Here is a 6,638-nt window from a genome sequence, read left to right as displayed (position 1 = left end):
TTTGGTCAGCATTCCCGACGTTTTCTCCTTTATGTATTTTTATTATAAATAACGGCCGGCAAAATCTCTTCGGTTTAATTTTTCGCTCTTATTCCAGTAGTCTATCATGATAATGCCTAATGCTTGTAAATCCAAAAAACTGACGCCATCACCCTTCCAGCAGACAAAACTTAGCTTTCTTTAAAGGCAGCAAATTACAATGTGTTACAACTATTTTGATTACTTTTAGGATAGTAGAAGTAGACCAAAATCTCTATCAAGACAAAAAAAAACATGATTAGCATGAAACAGCCAAGTTCGGCAAACATGTACTTGTTTTATAAAACATTTATTTATATCAATATATTACATTTATTTTATTGTCTTATGTAAGTATATGTATACCTAAACATAAAATTAAAGAGAGAAAAAAAACAGATTAATGATAAAATAGTCAAGGATTGTAACTTCTAAGAGCTGTTTGAAAATATAGGGCAGATAGTACTTGAACAGACACATGAGAAATATAATAGAAATAATACAAAGTATGATAAATGTAGAAGCAATGATGAAACACTTACAACATTGTAAACTGATGATAGAATAAATAAGTTATAATACAATATATGGAGTGGGAATACGTAAGGAGTTGAGGAAAGGGATAGGATGACAAAAGGAAAGGATTTTACGATAGACGGCAAAGTTCTACGAATAGTAGAGAAATTGTAATTGTTGTTTGGTTTTAACTTTAAACTAAAAGTGATATACTATTCCTGTCCAATTTTACTGCAAAACAGCTTTACTTTCATTACGGCTTACAATTATTCTGCTTAAATTAAACAACCTTTACCTAATAAAATCATAGTTTTGGAAAATAAAGACAATTTTTTTCCTAAATCCACCCGCAACGTTTATTCCTGGGGGGCCTCTTTGTCAGCTGCACATAGAGGAAAAAATTCAAAATATTATTTAGGAATACAAACTCTATGCATATTAATTAGGGGGGAGGAGGATGTATGGACAGAGGCCGACACTTCGTCCTTACCCCTCAGAATCCCTTTAATGCCTTTAAAAAAAATGCAACTTATGAACAAAAATAATGACTTAAAACTAAAGTAACACAAATAAAAGTGAATAATTGACAGTATAAAAGTGTCCGGTTAGGATTGGCATATAATACCTAGTCTCTGGGGTGATAGGAGGGGAGAGGTCTCGATAAAGTTTGGCTCGGATCACGAGCCACGTCACTTTACCAAGTCAAATAGCAACTTCCAGGATAGCAGCAGAAGGGAGAGGGGGGAGAAGAACTGATTACTCAGGACCGGGGTGAACTTGCACGTCGCTCAGTTAATGAAATTTACCGACGCCATGAGAAATTGTTAATTTAAGGGCGCGCGATCAAAAACGTGGTTCATTATAATGATCGGCAAACAGATCATGTAAGCTTGTGTTTAGTTCGGATTTAGGGGTCGGTACTGAGCGAGCTATATCCCGAAACGCTCCGCCGGCGCCGGCTCCTGATTCGATCTGAAAATGAGTTTAACGTGTAGCGAGTGGCATTTCAAATTTCGGTAACCGATTCAACTATAGTATAAGACGATATTGATGATGCAATAGGGCATAAAGATCTATCAGATTTAGTGATGACTTATTTAGAAAATATGAAAAGAAGAATAAGACAAAAAAATGAACTGCGTGCCAAATCTTGAATATAAGATATTGAATTCATTGTATCTATTGTATTTTTTTAAAATATATTGAAACATTTATTTGTTAACTATATACATATATTCATGCAAAAATTTTATAAACATAAGTAACTAACTATACACACAAAAAAATATTAAAAAGAAAAACTATTTTATAATTTTCACAGTATTAAATCTTGATCATTCCCCATTTCTTTCTTGTATTGTATTTATTGTATTGTTTTTAGGGATCAACCTTATTTATTAATTATTTACTACACACATTCGCTATCATTCTTAAGATATATAAACTGAATATACTATAAATCCTGGTCCATAATAGGCAAGGAGAATTTTCCTAGGCAACTAATAAATATTATTTAAAAGAAGTATAACACGATATTAAAATAAGATCGATGAAATAAAAATTTGAATATTGAAAACACTAGTAGATTTTCAAAACATTAGCTATGACGGAAGCCAATGCCCGATCAGGGTGTTGATAGAAACATAATATGTACTCGCAGAGTTTGCAAGGTGCCGTTGTCAAGAGGTAAGTACCATAAATCAATGATACCAAAGATAATAATTATCGGCATCTGTAACCTTAAACGTGCCAATTGAGCTCGACTGGAGTGCTAGGGCGGGAACAACACTCATATTTTATCGGAAGTTGGATTCTCAGTGTTGCCAGCCGGATAGAACCCAAATCAACATGTGGCTCACTCCTTTCAATAACGCCATATATCAAAAAACTTGATTTTTCATGAGATCGTTTTTAAAGTTTAAAAATATAATAAAATGTATTAAAAATCAAGCCACTTATTGAACTTTTTACTGTACAACAGATCTTTTTAGGTAAAGGTGTTTTTTTCCTTTTGAAAAATATTTAGTATTTTTAAAAATAAAATTAAACAATACCTTTTATTCAAAATGCAAAAACAACACTTTTTGCCCTGTTGCGGGTAAATATTAAGTTTGAAATATGCCGTTTTTGATGGGATATAGTACATTTTATGGGCAATCCGAAAACATGCACAACTGAAAATTGATGATTTTTGATATATGACGTTGTTGAAAGGAGTGAGCGATGTATGTTAATGTGCTAGAAGGAGACAAAGGCGCACTAGAAAGATAAAGATATCGCGCCGTTCCTCCATAACTGTCATACACTTACATTTTTTGTGTTCTCGATTTAGCTTCGCCTTTTCGTTGAATCGACTCAATTTGGAAGTTATTGAATGTATCAATACGTAAATCCTTTTTCGCAAACTGTTAGGCGGCTGTCAATTTCTGTTCCGCGGAACCTTCCGGAAGACTCCGTTAGGGGCTCCGCACAAAAGAAAAAAATACCTAGGTATGTAGATTTTATTAGTATCTAAATTTAGATAAAGAAGTTATTGAGATAATAAATATGTTATTTTAAGAATTTTGAACCTATCATTAGCTCGGCTGTCCAAATTTAAAACACAGTAAGGGATATTTTTTTTGTAGTACGTTTTTTTTGCATTTTTGGACTAAGTAGAGTCTACTTAGTCTATAAATGCAAAAAAAACCTACTACAAAAAATGTCCCTTACTGTGTTTTAAATTTGGACAGCCGAGCTGGTTTGATCACTTAATGGTACCTACACTTTTTTGCCTGAATGTATGAAGAATGAAAAGGATCTAAAAGAATTTTAAAATAAATGTTGTGTGTGTAAGAAGATGTAAATATATATATGATGTAACTTAAGTGTAATTAATAGTTTATATTAGTTGTAATATAAGCTAACTAAAGAAATTTTTAAAAAATAATAAAAAAACTTAAAGTATACAGAATGTAATATTTCCATTGTACTCTTAATAAAAGAAAAATTTCACACTTTTAGTACAAATTTCAGTGCCTCCATTTGTTTTTTATATTGTTACAGCTATGAGTATAAGAACTGTTTCAATACCATCTCTTCTATTTTTTTAAAAATATTTATATGTATGTATTCCCATACATTGAATATTACTTAAAAATAATAACAATAAAACTGTGTCTACAAAACCTTTAAACTGTTATGTATATGGTATATAATTCGAAGGCAACAATAAACTTTTTGTTTAAAGTATTTAAAAGCGCCGTGGATCAACCAAAATTAAAATATTTAACAAGATAAAGTAATAATGAATGATCGCTTCAATAACCAAAAAAATATATAGAATAATAAATACTAGATGAGTTTGAATATTTGATACGGCAAATATTCCACCTGTATAATAAATCCGCATCGAATAAACGTATTATTGAGAATTCAATGCGTTTTTGTAAGGATATTAGTTTTCCGTAAAAGCTTCACTTAAGCTATTTTTCTACAGCGCGGTTATGATGTAAATACGAAAATATGAGGTAAAGTCAAATAAAAATTCCCTCGTTCAAACAAACGAGAGAAGAGCGGCACAAAGGAACCAGACAATTGTATTCAGGGTCCCGATTGTTACGGGGACGCATCCACCCCCTACACATTTGTTTCCTGTTATAAATCAAAATACTCTAGCTTGGAAAGCTGTCTCCGTTTTTCGGCATTCGCGCGGGGGCCTGTTTGGCAGACGACAATGAATACGAGCGATAGTTTTTCTTTCACAAACATTGTTAGAAGAAATATGTCAACATCTCCAGAGGGGAAATGAAAGACCTGAAGGGGTTAAAGGAATCCTGGGAGCCACTAAACAGAGTAAATAAAGCGCAAAATATGATTAATATTGACAACTTCAACGGGTTTACAGAATGAACTTCTTAATGAAAAAAATATTAGTAAAAAATGTGTCGTAATACAGACGAATTCCTCAAAATTCACTTCCTGGTTTAAAGGTTTTCAACGCAAAATAAGCGTTAATTCAACAACAGTTGAATTTTACCGCAATAAATAAAAGATACATGTACCCTTGGATTCCATATGTAATCCTGCAGACAAACCATATTAATGAATATATGTACATACAAGAGAATATGTTATACGTAATAACATCGCAGAAAAATTATAGTGCCACCTACGACGGACACATTTTCTGGGGGTGCTACATCTTTCACATGAGAAATTCAGGAAGGAATTGCTTCCCTCCATACGATTCTTACTATAACTAAGAGTCTCGCGTAAACGTCAGCAATATTATATTCAACCTGGGACAAAAAAGGTTCTAGAATATAATATATTACGAGTATTTTACAGTACATTGTGTTTTGATTGCTTTCAATCCATATCTCGCTAATGGTAGAGACAATAGAGAACTGAGCAGTTTAAAAGAGTTAGAATTAAATAGTCCAAAAACAAACATTTTTGATATATAAAAGAAGACAGCAATGAATTCATTCCCTTTTGGGACCCCCACACTCCCTGAACTCGTTATGTGATTCTACTCCCGCTTTTCTTTCTATCATCAATATTGTCATCACAAAATGTTTCAGTAAAATAGAACCACAAGCTAGAATAATCAATTACTAAAATTAATTATGTATGAAATCACAGTCTTTGTTAAAATCCTCTGATAAAACTATTGGCTCCTAACAAAATAGTAAATTAAGAAATAGTCGTCATAGAAATAAACCCATAATTAAATAAATAAGATTCAAAAAATGGATTCGATTAAGGAGGTGATTCTGTATTAAATAAAACTTTTGAATCTAAAAATACTAATTTCCTACTTTTACGCCGCTTTTATGAAACTTGTCAACAATTAACAAGGAAAGAAGTATGAAAAAAATGCTTTTATTGTTCTACCAAGAAAGTATTACTTAAATATTATCATTATTTGAATATACGAACAATTTACAAGAATGTTTTATCCGAAAGGAAATAAATTTCGGTAGATTTTTTATGAAAAACTGAACATGGCTCTCAAAACAATATGCATATCATTAAAAATATATAGAACATACTTATATTATGAATGAACACATATCGCTCACTCTTTTCAACAATGTCATATATCAAATAACTTGATTTTTCAGGAGATCGTTTTTAATGATTAAGAATATAATAAAATGCATTAAAAATAAATATCAAGCCACTTATTGAACATTTTACTGTGCAACAGATCTTTTTAGGTAAAACCTGAAGCTTTTTTCTCCATTTGAAAAATATTTAGTAAAATTTAAAAAAATAATTAAACAATACATTTTCTTCAAAATGAAAAAACAACACTTTTTGCCCTGTAGCTGGTAAATATTAAGTTAAAAATATGCCACTTTTGCTGGGACATTTTCTGGGCATTTCAAAAACATGCACAACTGAAAATTGACGATTTTTTTATATATGACGTTGTTGAAAAGAGCGAGCGATGTGTACAATATTTATTGTATGGCCGTTTGAGAAATGTCGTGTTTCCGTATACGTATTGTATTTTGTTTAACCTTTTGTGAAAGCATACCTCAAGATTGAACAATGCCTTGGATGGTAATGGACAATTTTGAATCGTGTTATTTCGGATAAATGTCACCTTAAGATACATTACCCTCAGTTTTCAGCGCGGCCACAAGACAATGGAGTGAAACTTGTGGGTTGTCTTTTAAACAAACGCAGGACCTTTTCCGGGCCTTTGACTAGCGCTATATCAAAATATTGTTACGTGCATTCATAATCCACCAAACACCCACTATGATATGAACAATGTACTACATATATATATATATATATATATATATATATATATATATATATATATATATATATATATATATATATATATATACATATATATATATATATATATATATATATATATATATATATATATATATATATATATACATATATGTATATTCGACTGAGACAATTTAACGCATCGCAAATGGAAGAGATTTTTATTGATATCATGTCATCAAGATCTCTTGCTTTTATAAGTCAAGGTAGTCAGTCATATACATAAAATGAGTCTAGGATTACACAAATATGAAATTGATTTAGTTTATGAGCTAACCGAGACGTTATCACGGTACCCACTTTAT

The sequence above is a fragment of the Brachycentrus maculatus genome, unplaced genomic scaffold, assembly GCF_059751285.1.
Source record: "Brachycentrus maculatus isolate JH-2025_06_01 unplaced genomic scaffold, ASM5975128v1 h1tg000233l, whole genome shotgun sequence".
In the NCBI taxonomy this organism is placed as follows: Eukaryota; Metazoa; Arthropoda; class Insecta; order Trichoptera; family Brachycentridae; genus Brachycentrus; species Brachycentrus maculatus.
This window is presented reverse-complemented; position numbering follows the sequence as displayed.